The sequence below is a fragment of the Copadichromis virginalis genome, linkage group LG14 (genome assembly GCF_057382275.1).
Source record: "Copadichromis virginalis isolate Kocher_CV1m ecotype Utaka linkage group LG14, C_Virginalis_male_GT1.1, whole genome shotgun sequence".
NCBI lineage: Eukaryota > Metazoa > Chordata > Actinopteri > Cichliformes > Cichlidae > Copadichromis > Copadichromis virginalis.
Window position 1 is genome coordinate 13,944,610 of NC_140631.1, and position 10,697 is coordinate 13,955,306.

The 10,697-nt window shown below is 38.2% G+C and overlaps 1 pseudogene; it reads left to right on the plus strand.

Annotated features, from left to right (window-relative positions):
* The first annotated feature begins 904 nt into the window (after positions 1 to 904).
* LOC146693615 (spastin pseudogene) lies at positions 905 to 3,201 on the plus strand (annotated as a pseudogene).
* Positions 3,202 to 10,697: the final 7,496 nt, after the last annotated feature.

The following is a 10,697-nucleotide window of genomic DNA, read 5'->3' on the forward strand; positions in this document are numbered from 1 at the left end:
TCTGCTTCACAGGTTTTTTACTCATTTTCCACCCCTTGGGCTTTGTTCTCCCAATATCAGCTTTATTTAAATAAGCTTTCTTTATGGTGGTTTTGCTGATTTTCTGTATTCATTTGGAAAAGCTTACAAACCTAACACAAATAATTGGGGTATAACCCTCAATCTCATTGGGCCTGTTTGAGTGCACATATGTCAATGAACTTAAAAAGGGCTAGTATGTGCACTTTGCTAAAGAAATGCTTTGATTATATATATATACAGTGAGTATATTTTCATAGGTACAGTGGGGCAAAAAAGTATTTAGTCAACCACCGATTGTGCAAGTTCCCCCACCTAAAATGATGACAGAGGTCAGTAATTTGCACCAGAGGTACACTTCAACTGTGAGAGACAGAATGTGAAAAAAAAATCTTAGACTCAGACCCTGTGACAAGGTCTGTGAAAACCACGTTTTTATGCCTGAAATACTACAGTACTACACTCCCACCAGATGAGCTCATGCAGCCTGTCACGAACCGGGACATACAACCATGACAAAACAGGAGATGCACACACAATTTATTGTGTTATTAATTTAGATCAACTGTGCTAATATAGTATACCAAAATGAAAACAATAACTCAAATTTCAGATATTTGAGGTTGTGCTGAAAATAATGGTGCCAAATAAGGCAAGAAAAACATATTTTAAAGGTGAAATATAGAGGTAAAATCAAAAATAGTCAAGAACGGCCAATTATACCCTGGACCACAGAGGGTTAAATTAGAAAACGGTTTAAAAAAAAACATCCCCATTCTAAAATGTCATGTGACAATCTGATTCATGAAGAGTGATGATGTCACAAGGACATGTGATGATGTCACAAGGACATGTGATGATGTCACAAGCACATGCCTTTGAGCCTTTGAAGTTTTTCTATAAATAGGGGTCAGGAGCAGCAAGTTTTAGTCAGTTTGTTCGCAGCCTTCAAACGTTCGACCAGAGCTATATTTGAAAGTATTTGTAAACCTCTGTAACATCACGCTCCAAAGCCCTGTGACGTTTCTGTGTTCTGTGACGTTGTCCCAAAGAAAGACCTTTAAATGCGATAAATAGCCTAAACGTTTTCGTTTATGACTAGTTTACCGTGTTATGACTGTGAACAGGGGGGAAGTCGCGCAAGAGAAATGTCGACCAAAACAATTGCAAGTAAGCCAAAGTCAGTTCCTAAAAGTCAACCCGCAGGTGTTTCCACCACCATCAGACCCTCCACTTCTGTAAGACCTCCATTAAGAATAACTGATGCAAAGAAAACCGCTCGGGTGGGAAAAACTCAGAATGGAAGACCGGCAGCTGTGAAACAGCCCCCGAAGAGGGATATGAAAAAGAATGTGGACAGTAAACTGGTCAGCTTAATTACAAATGAAATTGTATACAGTGGAGCGACTGTGTCATTTGATGACATCGCAGGGCAGGATCTGGCAAAGCAAGCACTTCAAGAAATTGTCATCCTTCCTGCCTTAAGACCTGATCTCTTTACTGGTCTGAGAGCTCCTGCACGTGGCTTGCTTTTATTTGGCCCACCAGGAAATGGGAAGACCATGCTCGCCAAAGCAGTTGCTGCAGAGTCTAATGCAACATTCTTCAACATCAGTGCTGCTAGTTTGACCTCCAAATATGTGGGAGAAGGCGAGAAGCTCGTACGAGCACTCTTTGCAGTTGCAAGAGAGAGACAGCCCTCAGTAATCTTCATCGATGAAGTGGACGGCTTGCTCTGTCAAAGGAGGGAGGGGGAGCACGACGCCTCTCGCCGTTTAAAAACTGAGTTCCTCATTGAGTTTGACGGGTTGCAGTCAGGAAAGGATGACAGAGTACTTGTAATGGGAGCAACGAACAGGCCCCAGGAGCTCGATGAAGCAATATTAAGGCGCTTTGCAAAAAGAGTATATGTGACCTTACCCGATGAGAAGACAAGATTTACGCTGCTGAAAAATCTTTTGGGAACGCACGGGAGTCCACTGAGCCAAGACGAACTGTCCTGTCTTGCAAAAGTGACTGAAGGATATTCAGGGAGCGATTTGACAGCATTAGCCAAAGATGCTGCACTTGGCCCAATAAGAGAGTTGGCACCAGAACAAGTCCGTGTTATAGCTGCTGCTGAGGTGCGCAACATTAAGATAAAAGACTTTGAGGATTCTCTGAAGCAAATCAAACCAACTGTTAGTCCAGCAACTCTTAACATGTACACCAAATAGAACAAAGATTTTGGTGGTCCTTCTTCAATAAATCCAAATCCAGTCAGGCTGGATGAAACAGAGTGCAAAAATAAAGAGCTTCTTCAAGAGAAAGAGCAACAGGAAAAAGAAAAAAAACGTATTCTCCAGGACTTGGAGAGAAGAAATCTACAACTGAACAAATTAATACAATGAAGGACAGAACACCTGAACTGGAAGGAGAAGTATTGGAAAAACGATGTTCAAAGATGCAGCGTAGGATCAATGAAATGGCGAAAAAACACTCAGAGGTCATTAATGAGATGTTGTTGAACTCAGACAACTTGAAGTGTGAAAACGCTGAAATGCTTGCACAAAAGCAGCAACAAGAGAAAATAAATGAAGACCTGCAGCGTAAGCTTCAAGAAATCACAAGAAGAAATGAGCAGTTAGAAAAGATGCACAAGGAAAAACAACAGCAAAATACAGACAAGTGCAATCTATTAAAAGAAATGGAGCAAAGATGCCAGAAACTTGAGAAGGAAGTTGAAGAAACAACCGATCAGTTGAGAACCCTCATCCTAGAGAAAAAAGTGGTCGTGGAAAAGCTCATGGAAAAGAAGAAAAAACGTTTCCGCTTCTTCTGGAGGAGGGACACTCCTGCTTTTTCTACTCTTTCTATTTTTTCTACTGCTGACGTCACCTCGTCTCCCTCCACCTCTGTTCCATCTTAATTTTCACCTCTCCTCTCCCCTTCTCTCCTAACACTTCTTCCCTCTCTCCTTCATCTTTTTTCACCCCAACCAGTCCCGGCAGTTGACTGCCCCTCGTGAGCCTGGTTCTGCCGGAAGTTTCTGCCCGTTTAAAGGCAGTTTTTCTTCCCCACTGTCGCCTAGTGCTTGCTCAGAGGGGATTGTTGGGGTTTTCTCTTTTCTTTTTTTTCCCCTTCTTATTACCATTTTCCTTTATTTACCGATTTGTTTTGTTTACTTTTCTTTTACGTTGTTTCTTTATTTACTTGTTTAACTTTTTTTCAACTTATGTAATAAACTAATAAACCAATTGAATTTGTCCTCTGCGTATTTTACATCTAATCTTTAAAGAATATTTCCAAAACATTTTCAAACATCACGATCTGTCTTTTGTTTGCTTGTTAAAACCCCGTAAATGGTGAAGTAAAAACCCTGTGATATGGTTTAAAACATCAAAATAGACTAAACAACTAGTCTAAAACTAAGAGACACAGGATAAAGTTGGTGTGAAGGTTTCAGTCTGTGAATGAATCTAAGCACCATCACCTTAACTTTAAATTCATCTCTGTTACCCTCTTTGTGACTGAACTCTGACCGTGAGCACCACAGCCACTGCGCACCAGTCACACGCACTTTAAATCCATCACAGTAAACCAGTTAGTTTACCTCAGTTTGTTTTGCAGCACATTTCACAACATGCAAAAGCATAATGTGCCATGTATAGACTCAAAATCTGATTTAAAAACATGAGGACTGACCTGTAAGCTTTACATTTACAGTTTATCACATACCACTGAGCAGTTCTTACCTGTAATTCTAAGCCCTCTTCTTCCTTTTCTGGTTTAAAACATCAAATTAGACTAAACAACTAGTCTAAAACCAAGAGACACTTAAATATTAAGTTAAACCTCTGGGGTTGCCGGACGCGCCGGCGCGTCAAAATCACATGACCAATTTAAGACGACACAGCTACAAGATGCAGCGATTCAGAGGCTGTATCCCAATTCAGGGTCTGCAGCCTTAAAGGCCGCATTTTAAGGCCGATTACGTCACCATGCCAGTCTCCTATTGCCAGAGGCTGAAGTGTGTGTGCAGTCACCAGGTGATAATCTGATATCGTCTACTTCCCCACTGATGTTAAGTAATATGAAAAAAATAATGAATCCCACCTTAGGCCGAATGTGTGACTCTCTTCGTAGTGGAAGAGAGAATGAATCTTCCCATCCGAATTCACGGCAATCAGTCTGTCAATCAAATCCTGTGGAGTAAAATGAGAGGCTTTGAACAAGAATGCACCGGATAGGGTGCAAAACGAAAACTGTGTGGAAATTTACAATGGGTAAGGTGGAGAACGTATATCAGTCTCAGTGTGAGAGGGTTTATTTGAATGCGTTTGAAGTAAAACAAATGGGTGGGTGGTGTTTGGAGGCCAAATAAAAAGTGCAAACATGCCCTCAGATGGATGACAAAAAAAAACTGCAGTGTGTGGAAAAGAAGAAGAAGAAAAACACTTACAGGTATGGAGGTTGGCATCTCCCTCAGGGTGTATTCGCTTTTGTTGGCCAAAGACTGTCGGCCCAGCAGTTGCCACACCGACTGGGAAGAGGAGAGGAGGTTGACCAAGTACAGGAAGGACTGAAGAGGAAAGTAAATACAGCAGCTGTTAGAGAGAAAAAATGTATTTGCTTTTAAAGACCATTGTGAATGCATTTGTGCACGTCATGGATTGATCAAATCCTAACACATAATAATAATATAACACTATTCAACTACAAACACTACCGATAATATGACAAATAATATCTGTAGTATTCAAAGCAAAACAAAATGTAAAAAGAATTTATGATTGCAAAGATAAAACATGGTTTACCACACTCTCAAAACTGAATAAGACATATATTCTGAGCAGAGTGGTTGAGCAGAAACCTATTGCAGCCTGAAGAATATTAAACTACAGGAAAGCTCCCTGCATTTTTCACTGGGTCTGGTAGAACAGGGAAAACATATCATCAAAAGCATCAAAGGAAAAAAAGAGAGACACTTGCACAAACGAGCTACAACTTAGATTATATTAAACAGCTTCAAAGAAACGTAAAGAAAAAAACAAGATACGATGGATTTTTTTTTCTAAAATAGAAATATCTATACTTTCATGTGTCTTCTGATGTTTCTGTGCATGTGTGAACTTATCTTCATATGTACTACCAAACCTCCTACTGTACTTAGCACAGATTAAAGCAAAGACTCGAGTTAATTCACCAAAGTGCTGGTGTGTGTATATTTAGTTTTCCTTTGACCTCAGCATATATGTATAACCCACTGATAAGGCAGACTTTAAAGTCGCCTGTGGCAGGACACAGTTTACACATCACTGGCTGTCCGTATTCACTTGGCTAGTCTCTCTGAGAGAGATGACTTGGCTGCTGTCAGAGGCCAAGCATCAGACACACACAGACAGGCTCACGCTGGAGCTTGTTGAAGCTTTCCTGAGAGAAATTCTGCCAAAAACATAACTAAAAATGCAGTCTTATGAAAGTAAGGCTTATTTGCCCAGACACCCATAAACCAATCAGCAAAAAGCCTTTCTTGTTAACAAAATCACTATTGCCAGTTTCTTAAATATGAATATTCACAAGTGAATTTTCTACATGGCTGCTGGTATCACAGCAACACATGGACCACTATTCTGAGTCCTGGGTTAATAATAATTGGAATCAATTTAATTTTAATCAATTTAAACACCTTTGTAACCAGTGAGCTAAAAACATGATGGAAAAGCAAAACTTCTAAGAGATCTGTGTCTGTACTATTATGTAGATATCTAAAAATTGGGGCATTGTGGGCTCCAGGAAGTTTCTCCTTCTCCCTCTCTCTCTCACACACACACGCACGCACATACATACAATACCTTAATGCAACTCCTATCTGTGGGGTCAATGGGAGTTGGTTTGGGACGGACCACTCTGATGTCGTCACTGCTGCACTCAAGAACAGACCATAGCTCTAGTACCAGGGCCCGAATAAAGCCTGAGACAGAACACGGAGAAATTTGTTGTACCAAACATTTATTTGAAATAGCAGCAACTAAAATTATTAACAGTGCTTTAATAAATAAACGACTGACTTTGTTATTGTGTCCAATCTTTTAAAGAAATCTGTCTTTGCATTGCTGGCACCGTTTTGATTGGAGGATTTGAATCTCAGGAAGGAAGGAATTTATAATGCCACTCCCTTTGATCCCATTTAATCTCTTCCCTGTTGCACTTTGGCCTGTCAGTAACTACATTTGAATTTTGCAGCTCAAGCTTGCACATAAAGGCTGGATAAAAACGTTAATGCAATCAAAATGTACGCAGCCCTCGCTGGAAAACTGGGGATACAGTACAGTACATAAATGATGAAGCAAAGACAAAACATTAGTGTCATGGAAGAAGAAATAGTCAGTGCATCACGGGAAGCTCCCAGCAATAAAACCTGCATTTGTATTGACACATAAACCTTAATTTGTGAGCAATTTTCAGTGTATTTCAGTTAAATTAATGAGACAAATATAACAAAAGGGATTTTATACTTAGAAGAAGAATATGAAATTGAAATATTAAACTAAGAAAACTATAAATACTGCAGTTCTAGAGTTACAGATATACAATTAAGCTTTGCATATCAGTGCTGTATAACCCAGGGAATGTACTTTTTTTTTTTTTATAATTGAATAGTAATGGAAATCATGAACTGTTTTTCAGAGGTCATAGATCAAATGAGCAGTAGAGTTTTTCTCACAGAATGGTTCTTTCACATAGAAAGCAGTGTGTGCTGCAGGTTTAGCAAATGGCCCATCATTTGTATCTCCAGTGTCTGTTGAAGTGTACAGTATCTGTGTGTGTGCATGACCGTCGGTGCTCTCTGCTCACTCGGGTTCAGAGGTACAGGGAGGAGGCTCAGCAGGAGTAGAGGCAGCTGCTTCATCACAAACATGCCAGGTGCAGGCGGTAAAGGCCCTTTCTGTTTCCTCTCAACCCTCCTGCCAAAGCCATAGAACTCTGCCGAGGTGAACCAGACAACACAATATAGACATTTTTCCCTGTTCCTACATGGAAACACAAGATCAAACGGGCATTTTTTTTTGGCATAAATATGTATATCATATCGGACTCAGTTTGTTCCTGTTATTGTTTTTGCACTGTACTTGTCATCCATTCCAGTGAAACGATGCAGAAGGTTGTAGGTTGTGCAATAGTGCCATCTAGAGGTGAAGTAACATCACACTGCCCGTGCTCTTGTCTCGTCACGGTGTTTGCGTGTTTCTCCCTCTCTGCACACTCAGCGTTATATTCACAATATGTGGAAAATATATTGATATTGAATGTTCAAATATGAGGATATGTATAATGTATAGGTTGACTTTGCTCTACCTACACTTCTGGCAGAGCAGCAGTTGCAATGCGAACACATAATTAAACGGTGTATTTATAGGAACAGATTTCTTGCCTATGGCAGACAAAGTGATTTTAAACGTGTAAAAGGTTTCATTCACAGATGATTTATTACTATCACACCCTGGAGACTTTATAAAGAGCACTGCTGCAAAAGCAGCCTAAACAAACTTGTACAGTAGGTCACGCTGGTTTAGTTTTTCATCAAAATGCTTTTTTTCTTTTACTATTATTTTTGAAAACGTTACAGCACTGGTGGACATTTCCTACCAAATAAGAACTAGACACTACTGTTATGTAGTGGTTAATTGGAAAACTGTTTTATCACGAATTTCTTATTTAGAAATAATTAAAATTTTATTTGATGTTTTTTTTTTTTTGGATGGATACTGTTATTGCAGTGATGCTGTAATTAAACTGTCTTCACCCCAGTAGAATAATTGCATGACTCCATCACTGAAGTGGAGGGTTTGCTTTGGAGGGGAAACGCACAGTGTCTCTTTAGTAGCATGGTGGTTGGATCCCACATTTGTTTCTTATGTAACATTGTAAATAGCTGCTAAGACAGCATATCTATTGGACAAGCACATATTATACATACTTTGCACGTGCAATATTTAAACATGTAGGCTAGAGAATGACTTTCAGTTGTATTATTTATTAGACGAATACTAATTATCACTGTAAATATGAAAATCTGTACAAAACATCAAAGCATTAAGAATACTTGCAATAAAAAGAAATTTTCTAAATGGTGCTGTTTGTCTTATTATGCAGTAGACTTGAGATCTCAGTAGTTATTAGTTCAAGATCAGGACACAGTGTTTAAGGGATTGTACATTTCAAAATATAATTTACTTTGAAGCGATCTGATCCTATGCCATGACATTTAAAACATTAACATAATGCTCACTTAAATTGAAAAAAAATCTCTCACTTTGTGATTTTTAAAAAAGCAAATAGAATGCATTTATCAAACACTTTTAGTTGATGTTTGTTATGGAGTAGTGGCAGAAATCTTTAGCCATTCCTCGTTGCCTCAGGAGCAATGATTTTATTGAACATGTGCAAACATAAATGGAAATATACGTAAAATAGAGTTTATAACAATATAACAAGCTTGAAAGTCAATATTTGGCATTGTAACTGTTATTCTTCAGTTCTAGTTTTCTTGTCATTTCCACAGGAACAGTTTTCCAGGCTTCTTGAAGGATATTCAGAGCACGTCTTTGGGTGTTGTCCGCCTTTTGTTCCGTTCTCGTGTCACAATGATCCCACACTGCTTCAGTAATATTGAGGTCTGGGCTCTGGGGAGGCCAAGCCATGACTGATGCTGTTCTATTGTATGTTTTTCTATCCAGGTATGCTTTTACTGTACTGACAGTATTTTGGGGATCATTGCTATCCTGAAAAATGATGCATTTGCCAATCACATGCTTTCCCAATGGCATTACATTGTGGATTAAAATCCATTGTTACTTTTCTATATTCAAGATTCCATCAATCAAGAGTTTCCCATCCTTAAGAATAGCTTCTTCTTCTTCTAACAATTTCTGACAAGGGTTCAGCAAACGGTAGATGAATCAGCTGAAGGGCTAGATGCACCTTTCAGGTCCTGTGTTGGGTCTTAACTCGATTTTCCCCTCTTATTTCTTAAGGACATGACTTTCAGATATTGTTAATTTGCTGTAGAGGGTGTGTGTGGTTGAAAGGCAAGGCCTGAAGAGGAAATGAGGGTTAGGTGAGAGGAATGGTGGAAACATTGGGGTAAAACTTGGATTCACTTATTATTAATTATTAAACACTTATTATTAATGGAGCAGTAACACTGAGAAAAAAATCATCAAACTTTTACTCCTACTGACAAAATTAATCAAAAGCATTTTTAATTATGAACATTAAAAGTACTATTGAATGGGAAAAATCACATCTATCTGGATTTCTTTGCTTGTTGATTTCCAAACTAATATAAGTATTTTTCTGTACCTTTGCACTGATTTTCCCCTTTAACTGAATTTATCCTGCCAATGCTTTTTTGCATGTGCCCTTTGCTGCTAGAAATCAGATCATCTTTTTCATATAAATCTATGTACAAAAAAATACATAGATAGCTTTTAAAGCTGGAATCGGTCTTTGACTTTGCCTTTATTCTTCATTGCTGTATTACCTTTCCTCCTTCTGACCTTACTCTTTATGGCCACTTTTAGCATAAATATAGCATCTGGTTTAGCAAACCTTATAAAGGGAAAATCGATCTGAGGAATGGGAACAAAGCAAAAGTCATCATGAACGTGTCAGTTGAGGCTGTTAATCAGTGGGATACTGCAGGTCACCCTGCTTAAAAGCTGTCCCAATCCCTCTTTACGTGAAGCCTTTGCTTTTATTATATACTTCATATAACATATCATATTTATTTCTAACCACCATGACACCACAAGAGGGAAGCATTAGGCACTGAGATGGTGAAACTGCAACTGATAAAAATGCAGTTCATACATATAATGCAGCAAGCTAATCGATCTGTTGAAATTCACAAACACTTCTGCAGAGTAGATACATTCATTTCATTTTGTAGAATAAAAATATAATTTCCTGCCTTGTTTAGTATCACTATAATAGAAGGACACCGGCGCTAACAGTAAAAGTAAAAGTAAAAGCTATTGATACCAATTATTTTTATACTATATCCTCACTTCACAGTGAGAACCAAAATCTGTTTCTTCTTTCTTTTGTACTAAACATGTTCTCACACTCTGGAGCCATTTTGGTGCAAAGTCAGCAAATTTTATAATTTATAAATTTTTCAATTTTATATTTTATATTCCCCTTGCCATAAGAGCTGGGTAACACCCAAATTTCTCATCTGTGCAGTATTAAAGGTTTATCCTATTCTATTCTAAAACTTTAAAACTGTTTTTATTCTAGTATATAACTTTTATGATCACTGAAATTAAAGTTAATATAGATATAGCTTAAAAATAATTGGACAAATAAGTGCCTGGAGATGTTACCAAAATGGCTCCAGAGTGTGAGAACATGTTTAGTACAAAAGAAAGAAGAAACAGATTTTGATTCTCACTGTGAAGTGAGGATATAGTATAAAAATAATTGGTATCAATAGCTTTTACTCAACAATGAACACATAAGGTGAAGTAAACGTAAATCACAGTCTGATAAAAACCCTTTAATAAAGCACATTCAGTACATGTTCTGAAGCTATTACTCTGGCTCTGTTTGGGGTCATTGTCACGCTACAGAATGAACTTAAGCGATCTGATTATTTTGCATGATAAAAGATCTAATTGTAGTTCTAGTCTCTA